This window comes from Protopterus annectens, chromosome 11.part0 (genome assembly GCF_019279795.1).
Source record: "Protopterus annectens isolate FY-2018-M chromosome 11.part0, PAN1.0, whole genome shotgun sequence".
Taxonomy (NCBI): Eukaryota; Metazoa; Chordata; order Ceratodontiformes; family Protopteridae; genus Protopterus; species Protopterus annectens.
Genome location: NC_056745.1, coordinates 521,246,422 through 521,260,480, shown reverse-complemented (window position 1 = coordinate 521,260,480; position 14,059 = coordinate 521,246,422). Strand labels below are relative to the sequence as shown.

The following is a 14,059-nucleotide window of genomic DNA, read 5'->3' as shown; positions in this document are numbered from 1 at the left end:
CTGAGTTTTCTAGGTTTCAAAAATCCGACTTTATAGCTTCGAAATACTGAATTTCGACATTTCAGTATTTTGAGGATATAAAGTGAATCCATATACACACAACGTGTGTGTGTGTACACACACACACACACATATATATATATATATATATATATATATATATATATATATATATGTATGCACATATAAAAAGTACAGTTGTGTACACTTAGCATTAATGTAGATGTTCGAGTGTATTCACTGTTGCAGTCATCACTTTTGGGTTATCTGCTTGCAGTAGCCCTCAGTCAGCCTGATTAACAAAGTTTTGGGTCCTGCGTCAGTTGCTGTCCCTTCTTCCATGACGTCAGGTAGTCAGGGGTATAAAACATGCAGCCGACGCCACTACATCAGATTTTCTTGCCCAGATGTCATGTGCCCCCTTAATGGGAAGCAATTAAATCTATAAATATACAAGGTAATACCTCCAACAAAAAAGCAAATACACCAAAAAGCTTTTGAAGATAGCAAAAGGAAAGTAGAGGTATATCCAAAAAAAGAAGGGGGATGAAGGGAGGGTAACCAGGACTGCAACAGTGAATACACTCGAACATCTACATTTATGGTAAGTGTACACAACTGTACTATGTTCTTCGTCCTCACTTTTGGGTAGATTCCCAAAGCTAAAGATGGGAGGAGGAATTTAAATAGAATTAGGACCATCAAAAAGGCCCTACAAGACTGCAGTGGCAAAGCCACCTCTGGATTTAGAGAAAATTGGCAGATGGTAATGCTTGGTGAAAGTATGTACAGAACTCCACGTAGTGGCTTCTAGGATGTCCCTGGTAGGGACGCCTCTGAGAAAGGCTGTAGAGGTAGATGAAGCCCTGGTAGAGTGGGGTCTGATCCCCTGTGGGATAGGTTTTCCATGGTGTTTGCAGCAGAAATGAATGCAAAGGCCTATCCATTTGGAAATGGTTTGCTTTGAAATAGCCTTCTCCTCTGCCCCTGCAGCAAATGCCACCAGCAGTTGATCAGATTTCCTTTGAGGTTTAGTTCTGTCCAAGTAAAATCTAAGTTGTGTGTGCACGTCTAAGGAGTGCAGAATCCGTTCCCCTTTGTTCTGTGGATTAGGAAAGAAGGTTGGCAAATGTATGGACTGATTAAGGGCCACACTGGATACCAACTTGGGCATGAAGGAGGGAATGGTCCTGAGGGACACCCTGTCCGCATGAAAGATGATGAAAGGCTCCACTGCCATGAGGGCCTGTAATTCAGATACCCTTCTTGCTGAAGTGATTGCTAAAAGGAAAGCTGTTTTCCAAGAAATTAATTTTATGTCCGCAGTGGCAGCTGGCTCGAAAGGGGGAAGGGTGAGCTTTTCCAATACAAAGTTGAGATCCCAGGCTGGATTCGGGGCTCTATTGGGTGGTCTTAGATATTTCGCCCCTCTGAGGAACTGCTTAAGTAGTGGATGTGAGAAGAGGGGTAGTTCTGTGTTATAATGAGCTGAGATGGTTGAGGCATGAATTTTGATGGAGGAGAAAGACAGGCCCTTATGAAGCATCTCAGTTAGGTATTGTAAAATGTGAGGTAAACTGGGCACTGTTGTGCTCATCCCTTGAGCTTGGTTCCAGGCACAGAATCTTTTCCATTTTTCAGAGTATGACTTTCTGGTACTAGGCCTCCTTGCCTCTACATTGATATCATCACTGGTTTACTTAGGAATGGTAAAGGAGAATTTATGTAATTAGCCAAGTTGCTAGATTCAGTGTTTGAAGTTGAGGGTGCAGAATTTGGTTCTCCTGCTGAGACAATAGAGTAGGAGTCTGAGGCAGGTGCCATGGGGCCCACAGTGACACACTGCGCAAGAGGGGGTACCAATGTTGGCGTGGTCAGTCTGGTGCAATCAAAATCATCCTTGGTTTGTCTTGTTGGATCTTTAGTAGTACTTTGGAGAGCAGAAGCAGAGGGGGAAAGGCATAAACTGATAGGTTTTTCAAGCTGAAGGACAGAGCATCTACTTTGCAAGCTTGTTCGTGGTGAGTCCTTGTGCAGAATTTGTCCAACTGATAGTTTTGGGGGAAGGCAAACAGGTCTATATCTGGGCTCTTCCATTTGCTTGTCAACATGTTGAAAATCCTTGGTTCTAGTTTCTACTCGTGTGGGTCCATGAGGTTTCTGCTTAGTTCGTCTGCCAGTGTATTTAGTTTTCCTGGCAGGAATTGAGCTTGTAAATCTAGATGATAGCTCAGGGCTGTGTTCCACAATGCCATGGCTAGTCTGCAGAGGGGGTAAGAATGTGTACCCCCCTGCTTGTTTATGTACCACATAACAGTGGTGTTGTCCGTCTTTATCAGATATTGTCCTGGAAGCATGTGGTCCTTGAAGGCTGTCAGAGCATTCTGCACAGCTAACATTTCTTTTTGACTGATATGCAGGTGCATTAGACATGGGTTCCATTTTCCCTGAATGCACTTCCCTGCCAGGTGGGCCCCCCCCATGCATAGTCCGATGCGTCTGTTGTTAAGGTTTGGGCAGCAGGGGGAAGTGTGAATGGTAGTCCCTTGTTTTGGGGGCAGGCCTCTGCCCACCAAAGGAACTCTAGGCATAGGCAAGGTATGATAGGAATCATTGCTTCTAGATCCTGTGAATGCTGACACCATAGGCTTTTGAGATACCATTGCAGTTTTCTCATATGCAGCCTTGCATATGGAATTAGAAGAATGCAGGAGGCCATGGACCCCAAGGCTTGCAGTATTTGCCTTGCAAATAGCAGGGTTTTTGTGGCCACTTGTTTGAAGTAGGTTGTCAAATGAATCTGTTTCTCTGGCTTGAGGAAAGCCATCTGGGAAGCTGTATTCAAGCTTGCTTCCAGGAATATAATTTATTGACAGGGAACCAGGTGTGATTTCATTTCGTTTATGGTGTACCCCAGACAAGTCAGTACCCTTTGAACAAAGGACAGATGATTCAAAAGTATGTCCTGGCTTTCTGCCTGAATTAGACAATCGTCCAGATATGGGTATATCTGAATATTTCTTTACCTGCAGAATGCAATGACTGGAGCTAGGCATTTTGTGAATACCCTGGGCGCAGTAGACAAGCCAAAGGGCAGTGCAGAGAACTGACAGTGTATGTAGCCTGCATTGAAGCATAGGTATCTTCTGCAAGACTCCCTGATAGGGATGTGCAGGTATGCTTCTTTTAAATCTAGTGTTGCCAACCATGCATCTTTGCCTAGCATAGGAAGCAGCTGGTGAGGAGTCAGCATCTTGAATTTTGGAATCACCAGAAAGATATTTAGAGTAGAAAGGTCCAGGATAGGATGCCATGTATTGTCTTTTCTGGGTACCAGGAAAAATCTTGACTAGAACCCTTGTCCCTTTTCCTTTTCTGGAACCAACTGAATAGCCCCCATGCTTAACAGAGAGAGAGAACTTGCTTTTGGGCATCTGCCCACTGATTTGGGGGTAGATCTGGCCACCTGCTTGGTGTTGGTAAGGTGTGGAAGTGAAATCTGTATCCTTGGGACACTATATTTAAAACTCATTTGTTCTGGGTAATGAGTTCCCAGTTTTTGGCCTGCAGACCAATCTTTTCGCCTAAAAGAGCATTCAGTTGGGAAGTGCTTGGAAGTTTTAGAAGCAAGTCATTGAGACTGTTTTCCATAGGGGTAGTCTTAATACTCCCTGATTTGGGTGCGGAAACCCCCCACTGCTTGGTCTTGTCTGTGCCCTGAGACTGAAACCTGGGGTTTCTGCTATGTCTGGGTTTGGGTTGAGAAGACCTTGAAGAGGCTGGAAAGGACCAATTCTTAGAGGGCCTATTAAATCTAGGAAACTGCACTTGTAAGAAATCTTTAACAGTCTGCATAGATTTAGCTTTATCTTCCATCTTTAGCTTTATCTTCCATCTTTTTAAGAACTTCCTCAGCATTGTTGCCAAACAGGTGGTCCTGATTTAAGGGAGCATCCAGCTTTAACATGATCAGGTAAAGATTAAGCCAAGCATGCCTTCTGAGCACAGAACCAGTAACAGCAGCCCTGCAAGAGGCCTCTAAAGAATCAAATCTACATGGCAAAGTATGTTTTCCAACCTGTTCGGCAGAATGCATTAAATCCTGTAATTCTTTATTTTCCGCACAGTCAGGAATCAACATCATTTTCTGTTTAAACAATCCAATAACATGTTGTTGATACTTTAACATATGAAACTGGCAGTTTAAAGCCCTAATGACCAAGGTTGCAGAAGTGTAAACCTTCTTACCCCATCTATCCAGCGCCCTGGAGTCTCTATCAGAAGGGGTAGGATTTTTAGCAGTAGAAGCCTTATTGCCCTTGGGTCCCTGTGAAATAGTCTCTGGATCCGCAATAGGATTTTTAAAAAGGAACTTGTGTGAATCAGGAATCCTGCAAAATCTGTCAGGTTTTCTGGGAGCAGGAAGCAAAAAATTGGGGGCCAAACTAGATTCCGAAAAAGCATCATCAACAATGTCTAGTACAGGAGGAATAGCTAAAGGCCTATCCTGAGGCAGGAGTAAGAAAACCTTAAGCCTCTTTTTTGAATCGGAAAAATCCTGGCTTTCCCTGTGGAAATGTTCCCTTAGAGTATGTAAGGTTTCACCAAAAGAAAAATCCTCTGGAGGAGAAGCAGAGGGAATAGAGTTCTCCGCAGAAGAATCCTCATAAGTAGATAAGGGCAAATCCAGATCATTAGAAGAATCAAAAAAATCAGAATCCAGATCAGAATATTCATAAACAACTTCAATCCCAGGTCTCTTAGAAGGGGGAGGCTGGCTTCTCCTGATTAAAGTTATAAGATCTTCAACCATTCTTATCATTTGTTTTTTAGGCATAGAGGCCTGAGCATGTGGCCTGGGCATCGTTTTTTTAGGCATAGTTCGAGATTTAGGCCTAAAAGAAGAAAGAGGTGTCGGTTTAATATGCAAGTCTGTAGGCCTGAATACACCCTCAGAAGCAGGTGCCTGCACAGCGGCTCCGGACCCATCCAAGGTAGAGACAGCTGCAGGTTCCATAGTTGAAGCATCTCGTGGCATACCGGACTCCGAATGGGTCTCAGTAGAGGCCTGTGAAGTAGCGGGTATCAGGGGCTGCGAAAGCGCCTCACTGAGTACTGGCTTAGGAAAAACGTTGTTGGCAGTTTTGGACCTCGGCGGCCTGTCTCTGTCTTTATCCTTGTGCTTTTTTGGAATCTCGGTAGTTGGATGGCTAACCAACGACATTTCTGGATAATTAAACTGAGAACCGAAATATTTAGAGGCGAAAATATACCGACAATGGATAGAGCGCTGATTAAATAAAGCACAAAACTGAAAGCACGGTACGTCGTGGTCAGGACCTAGGCAAGGAATACAGTACGAATGAAAATCTTTATGAGGTATTTGCTTTCCACAGGTAATGCAATTATTAACTTTTACTGACATCGGTAAGGAGAAAGAAAAAGATTCCCCAATGGGGTACTTAGCTTTAATTGAAGACTTTGGTTTTGAAACTCGAAAACGGAAATTTCAGGAGTCGGTCAACCGGCACTTGCAAACTGCTTCTGCTTCGGGCATCGCACGGCAAGAAAGGCTTATGTAATGGTGTTGGCTGCATGTTTTATACCCCTGATGACCTGACGTCATGGAAGAAGGGACAGCAACTGACGCAGGACCCAAGACTTTGTTAATCAGGCTGACTGAGGGCTACTGCAAGCAGATAACCCAAAAGTGATGACTGCAACAGTGAAACACAAAGAACATCTACCAATAGAGTATTAAAACAATATGCCTGAAGAGAACAGAAAAAACTTTGCTAACAAGTTAACAAGAAGGAACAGCAACCCAATCACATAGGCCTGAAGCTTAGGAAACTTATCCTGGACACATTTTCATCCATTCCCTTAACCAAAGAGAACAATAATCCATTTGCAACTTAGTTAAATGGCTATTTCCTTTATCTCTGTCCTTAACACAAAGTAATTTTTAAACTCCAAAATCACCTCCCCAAATAGCGGTTGGTAGGCCATTCCCAAATAATAAAATAGGAACCCTTAATTCTATACTTGGTTCCACTGATGAACAACTTTTTATAATTTATCTAACCCAAACACTGCCCTATTTTTCTGATCTTCTATTCTCACTAGCATTCAAGATCAACTCTTTCTAGATACCTGCTGCAGGCATAGAGGGACAACTTGTCCCTGGCTAAATGCAAACTTTCTTAATATGATGAAACAAAGAGATATTGTTTGGAAAACATGTACACAGAACCCCTTAAATAGAACACTTGACAAAAACTTTATTAGTCTTAGAAAGCCAATTAGAATAGCTACCAACTCTGCTAAAGCATAATTCCTCAGACATAAAGAGCTAATATCAGCACATAAGCCTAAGCTATTCCTACAAGAAATCAAAATCTTAAATTGTGTCATCTCCACTTGCCAACCCAGCTCATCTACTAAAACTCTGCAGAGGACTATAAACCATTCATTACTTTTTCCATTCCAGATATTACAAATACTCTTCATATTTCCCAAACACTAGATAATACTAAGATTTCACAGCTATACACTCAAGCAGAAAATGCCACCAGCTTCCATTTTAACGAAATGACTGTTAAGGATACCAAAAAACTTCTTAAAAATCTAAAGCTATCAGCTAGGTTTTTCACACTCTACTCTACCTTCTTCAGCAAAGCAGCAACTACATTGTCAAACCTCTCATACACATCTTCAATCTCTCCCCTACCTCAGGAATTGGTCCCCCACATGTCAAGCACTCCATCATTATACCACTTCAAAAAATAGTAAATCCCAAAGAATATAAACAGTTCTGTCCCATTTCTAACCTCTCTCCTTTTGCAAAATTTTTTGAAAAATTTGTAAATAAGGAATTATTCAAACATATTAACAATTACAAACTATTTTTTTGTTAAACAACATGGCTTCTTTAATGCCTTCAGTACTACAACTGCTGTCCTTTCAGTAACTAACAGTATGCTGTTTAACCTAACTGAGAGTTACTTAATCTGGAGACTTTGTTGATATGACTCATGCCTTTGAAACAGTAGACCATGCAATTCTGCTTAATAAGCTTAGAAGATTTAATTTTGGGACCAACACTATTAAGTTGTACAATAACTACCTATCAAATAAGTCTTTTCAAGTTTTTTTCTGTAGTCAATAGAGAAACAAAAGCTATCTAGAGGTAGGAGCTCCCCAGAGCTCTGTTTTAGGTCCACTGCTCTTCTCCATCTTCACCAATGCCTTACCTCCAGATCTTTCTGCACTTCATCTAACACTTTATGCTGATAACATTCTACTTCTAGAGTGCAATAAATCTGTTACAGACATAAAAATGAAAACACTAAACACATTTTCAAAATTATGCAAATGGTCAGAGACCAACAAACGTATTATTAAGCTAAAGAAAATAAAAGTAATGCTTTTTTCCAGTCCTCACAAAAAGCAATCCTAAAATCCATTCTACTCAAAGACAAACAAAACATCTCCTTTGCTGCTGAATATACATATCTAGGTACTACACCTTTATGTACACACCATGCAGATATCATCAAAGAAGTTCTTTCACAAATAAAACTCTTAAAAGATCTTACACCTGCTAAACCCAAATGCTAGATTAGCCATTGCAAAGAATGTCCTACTCCTAAAACTAGAGTACCATTTGCTTTTAGTAATATTTTATTCCTCTTACATTACCAATTGTTGAGAATAACATCTTCAAATTTGTGTTGATTGCTGAATCAGATATTCATCATTGTAATCTCATAAAGGTGTGAAATGGCTCTCCATAGTTAACAGGGCCAACTTCTTTAAGAGCTGTCCCATCTTCAAAATACTAAAACTGGAGTACTGCCCACCTTTTAGGACCAAACTACCAATCAAGGAACATTCTCACCCTCTAAGAGATAGCCAAGGCAATGGGATCCTTCTCACTTGCCCCCACTTCTAAAATACTGAAGATGAAAAAGCCGTCTCTTGCTTAGGGCCAGCTACCTGGAACCACCTTCCCAATGAAATCAGAGCACTCTCTACTATAAATAAATCAATAAAAACAAATGTGTATGTACCTCACAAATGAAAGCAGATGGATTTGCTTTCATGATAACAGATAATAATTCAAATAACTCTGGCTCTGTTCATGCATTGCACTCTACCTCTAAGAGTACTCTGACTTATATGCAATATTTTACTTACTTCTTGACAACCATTGCCTTGTGTTATATAATGTCTGTACATCCACTTGTCTTCTTTGGTATAATAAATCCCTTCTGTATGTTATCTACTCAATGAGCCATGGTCTTGGCGAAAGCTGAAAAGGATCAATGCGAGTAGCCCACCCACCTAGTAATTAATAAAATTCAGCATGTAACATTTTATATATAAGAATGAACTATTTCTTTTACATTGCCCCTGTATTTGATAAAGTTGTCTTCACAATTTGGTGGAAATTGTAGAATAGGATTCTTTTAATTCATTGCAACTGAGTGACACCTCCTGGTACTTCTGTAGTTATATACATCAACACACGAGCCAGCACTCCTCACACTATGGTGAATAGATAGTTAATAAATAGCACAATTCCTTACTAAGTAAACTTAACTTTATTCTACCATAACAGCATACCAGTTTCAGGTTAATTAGCCTTCATCAGTGCTTCAATAACAAAAAACAATGTTACAAGACGTAAATACACACCTATTACAAATGACTGGTCACTTACAAATTCTCATTAAGTCCAGGAGGGAACAATGCTCCCAGCCTAACCTTCTTTTTATTTAACAAAGTGTGCCAGCCTCCTTTGTTATCCCTGTTTAACACAATATTATCAATAATAACAAAATGAAACATTGCAGTTTTGTGCTGTAAAGTATACTTATATAAAGCATTAGACCCTCTGGCATATCTAATGTCGCTGAGATGTTGACAAGTCCTGAGTTTCAATGAACGTGAAGTTTGTCCAACATAAAATGCTGAACAAATGTCATCAAATAAGTTCTTTCACAAATAAAAATCTTAAAAGATCTTACACCTACCAAACCCAAATGCTAGATTACCCATTGCAAAGAATGTCCTACTCCCAAAACTTGGAATCATGAGAGTTACTAAAGAGGTATAAATTGCATAGGTTCTAGGTCTTAAATTGGATTTTATAAGTCACAGTAAACACAGTAACCATTAATGCATGTGGCCAAATACATGACCCAGTCTGTATCACAATTCCCAAAAATATTAATTGGATACACCTTTGATGTACTAAAAGATGAAAAGCGTACTGCCTTAGGAACATATTTACAGAAACTGCAATAACAAATAATGGGAGAGTGGCCTAATGGTTAAGGTGTTTGCCTTACAAACACAAGGTCCAGGGTTTGAGTCTCACAAGGGATAAGTGGCTAAGCTTAAAATGGCTTGCAAGGGCAGTTAGCTTAGTACTAATCTATGAACCACAGGGGTGGCAACCTTTCACTACTGTACCCCTTAAAGTCAACTGTCCCAAAGACTGTTAAGCTAAATCACCTTTCTGCTTCTGTAGTTGTATCCTTCTGATGCCTCTAGGTGTCAAATATTGCTCATTCATATTTTTAATTAATAATTCCAAAACCAGGATACATACAAGGTATAAAAAATATTTCATTTTAAAGCTTACAGTATGACAAACACAACTGTATTAATATTTGACCTCTGTCTAGTGCAGGTAAAGAGATACTTACTGTTATTCAGATAATATTTATTTATATTGTCATAAATGTCCATATTTTTTTCTAAATAGCTCAACAAGCAAGTAGCACAAAAATAACTGCTTGACCTCATGTAAATGCCCTGAGCTGGATGAATAAAATGCTGATAGCAGTGTGTGTGTAACTTGAGTGTTTGCTGAGTGGTTTACAAAACATTACGAATTAATGGTTACTGTGTTTACTGTGACTTATAAAATCCAATTTAAGACCTAGAAACTATGCAATTTATACCTCTTTAGTAACTCATATGATTCCAAAGATATATGCATTTGTTTGAAATGTGAGGACGTAATTTGATTCTATCAAAACGTTTAAGCTCTTTCCATTGGAAGTTACAGTGCAAACTTCCAATGCTCCACTGGTGGAAAAAAGTCAACATTTGTTTTTCATACTGCACTGATTGTGTTTCAATTGTTTTTTTCTTTCAGTCATCTGAATGCAATGGAAGACAATTTGTTTGTGAGGAAGAAACTGAGCCATCATTATTAAAGAACAATGTGTTGCAGTCAAAAGGATTACTGTCAACTAGAGATTAGGCCACAGGACTATAACAATATCAGAAGTGCATCCAGGGTTGCAACTATAGAAGCTGACATGGAAAACTTCATAGGGTGCATGGCAGGAAGAGGCAAGATTGAGTACAACCTATAGTTAGAAGAAATGCGCATTATTTTTGCTACAAGAAAAACAATCCATTGGCTTGACTAGTCTTTTGGAATATTGTACTGGTACCTTTGTGCATAAAAGTTTACATCATATAATCAATAATCCAGTTTGGCGATAAGCCTTTATTAATATATTTTTGAGATACAGAATTCACTGGACAACACAGTAAGTGTGACAAAAACAAAACATGAGCTATCACATTCGACAAACTTCTTATATCAAATGAAGTCATTACTGAGAAAAAGAAAACAATTTTTGCAATTAAAAGCTGACATAGTCTCTTTACAGCAAGTGACCAAATGATGAGATATATCAGATTTAAAAGATCACACAGTCCATGAGCATGTAGACAAGGGAGATGAAGTATAGGGTTGAATTTAAAGGAGAACAAATGTAGAGCAAATAGAGCATATTCAAACATCATTGCTTATATGAAATGTAATTATGCTATACATTACAGCAGTCAACCAAAATGCAGTTGCCATTGTGGAGTACCAGGTCAATGTGAAATTGTTCCCAAACGACAGATGCGCAACCTATGGAAAAATGAGACATGGAGAGGAAATACGCAATGTGTTACAAAAGTGTAAACAGCAAGCTCACTTCTGATTTGATTCTAAAAAGAGGGGTTATAAGAAATGAAGAAGGAAGCTAAAAATGATACCGTGCATGTTTATAATGCAAAAATGACAAAATAAATTAACAAAATAGTGGAAAAAAGACAATCTCTAAGTACCTAAATGTAGCGTACAAAAAGAAGATGGTGTACCTACTTATAATGCTCCTGATACACTGTTGCAGGAAGGGGAATAGGAAGTGGATACTGGGTATTTAAAAATATGAAGGTACAGTATCTAATTGGATAAAAGCAAATACAAAAAAGATAAAGGAAAAATTAAAATACAGAAATAAGCAATATATGCAACTTTTTACTGTCACTCAATGTTAATAGTATTAAACATGTTTATTAGAACACATTTTTTGTTAAGAATGTTTAAAAGAGTAAAAGTAAATGAACTTAAAAAACATGTCCAAACCAAACGCTCATGTGTCAATACAGGACATATCACCTAACCTATCTCTTTTCTGAGACTTCTGTCTTCTCTAAAGATTCACAGATGACTGATCCATTTTAGAAACTAATGTATTATATTGTACATTACACTCTGCTTGATTGTATATATTGCACTGTGCTTCTTCACTGGAAAGCATATACACATAATTAGTCTGAATTATTCTGTCACTGTTTACATTCCTGCATTTTTTGTTTGTGAAACGTTTTGTATTTCACCTGGACTAAGCCTGCAATTGGTCAATACTGATCAATGCATTACACCAGTAAACAAATATAAATCAATAAATAAGTCTGTTTGCAACAAGTAATATGTATCATGACGGAGTAAGCACATTTTGGAAAAGGAGATATTGCAGTCTTTAGGTATGGAACAGTGTAAAGATGTTGCAGTTTTGCTTAGGAAAAAAAAACAATAACAAAATTAGACTGTTTAAGAAATTAGTTGCTGAATTAGACACCACAGCTGTCTCTGATTCATGGATTGATGACAGACATGCATGCGCCTCTATGTGAGAAAAAGTTGATTTATTTCAGAAATATGAGTCATACATTATGATGAATATGGAAACTTTTTGAGAACATAGTTTTAACTTACCTTTGGAAGAAAGGACAAATAGGACAACACATAAGAGTACTGTAGAATACAAAAATCTGCAGGAATATGGCAGTCAATATCAGCTACACTTACAAAACAGACAAATTAACAATACCTGCAGAGTGAACATATAAAGAGGACATAAAATACGTCTGTAGACATGGGGCTTTCAAACTACAGAATTTTAATTTTGAAAACAGGAGAAAAGCAAATGAAAAAGAGTCTAAAATAAGATAAATGGCCATAATTCGTGCCATGTTGGTGAAAAGAGGATGATAAAAATGCTAGTACTCTCCTACAAAACTTTAACAATGTTTTATAAGAACTGGCCAAGATACCAGTTGGTTTTCAGAGAAAAAAACGTTAGAATACTGCATTCAGAGGAGGAATGAAAGACATACACAAGAAAAATATTAATTTTACTTTTGTAACAATGAACACAAAAATAATGAAATAATGACAAAAGTATGAGATGGGTGGCAGGAGACATGCATTTTGTCCTTTGCTTACCTCAAGAATAAAAGTTATTTTTACAATATGAAAAGCAAAGACGGCAGTAAAAGGCATACAAATGAGATAAAAGGAACACTAAACCCAGGGAGTTAAGTGGTAATGGCCAATTTTCATGCAACACTGTGGGGGTGATTTATCTGGCGCAATGCATGACATGTGATGCATTTTATGTTGGAAAAATGGAATTAGCACTAAAGCAAAACATTTATAAACGTGTGTATGCAAAAAAGAAGAAAGATGACAGTAATGGCCTTTAAAAGTATAGTATAGCATATAGAGATGTAAAAAATGTATTTTTTTGTATGGGAAAGGGTGCCATAACATGTTAAAGGGGCTGATTGGGAGGTATATTTGGAGAAAAGGGAACTAGTATGGCACCCTACCTAAGAACCATTTTCAATCATAGCCTCACCTCAGGCTTTGTACCCACTGAATGGCGCACCGTGACAGTTATCCCACTCCACAAAGGGGGAGCCAAGACGGACCCCGGGAACTACCGCCCCATTAGCCTGACGAGCCTGGTCTGCAAGGCCATGGAACATATCATCATGGAACTCATAAACAAAGACATTGGTAATCTCCAAACTCTGGACCCTACTCAGTTTGGATATGTAAAAGGCAGATCATGTCTCCTAAACCTGATTGACTTCTTTGAAGCAGTCACCAAAGCCATAAATGAGGGTAAAATGGTTCACACAGCTTATCTAGATCTCGCCAAGGCTTTCGACACCATCCCCCACTCTGGAATTATAGATAAGCTCACTAAACTAGGTATAAATCCCTATGTCACAAGATGGGTTGCCAACTGGCTCACAGACAGAACCCACATTGTGAAAGTAGCGGATTCCAAATCTGGCATCAGACCAGTGACAAGTGGAATACCACAGGGTTCAGTTCTGGGTCCTCTCCTGTTTGGTATCTACTTCTCTGAAGTGCAGGCCAACACAGAAGGTCTTTGGCTAACAAAGTTTGCAGATGATTGCAAACTACTGTAGTCGGAGTATCCGACGACATAATGTAGTTAAATGTTTTTCCAAAATAATGCTGGGCGAACTCCGCCCGATGCTTAATGGTGTGTTTGTTGAATGTAGCACAAAAGCGACAGACCGAGACGTCGTGGTCTGGGCCTAAACAAGGTATACAGAGGGAATGGAAATCCTTATGCGGTATTTGCTTCCCACATGAAATACAATTATTAACTTTGTCTGACATCGGTCTGAGGCAAGAAAAGTTTCCCCAACGGGGTACTTAGCTTTCAAGAAGACTTCGGTTTCCAAATTTTCGTAATTTCAGGAGCTGGCCGACCGGCACTTGCGAACTGCTTCTGCTTCGGGCACCGCGCGGCAAGAAAGACTGGAGAAAATGGCATCGACTGGTTCCTTTATACCCCTGTCATTTTGACGTCAGGGAAGAAGCGACGACAACCGACGCCGGACCTAGACTTTGGAATTCGGCCGACCGAGGACC

General features: G+C 39.2%; 1 protein-coding gene across 1 annotated transcript in view; it reads right to left on the bottom strand.

Annotated features, from left to right (window-relative positions):
* Positions 1 to 14,059, bottom strand: part of AUH (AU RNA binding methylglutaconyl-CoA hydratase) — a 1,941,763-nt gene that overhangs the window by 1,192,368 nt on the left and 735,336 nt on the right. The gene's annotated exons all lie outside the window — the stretch shown is intronic.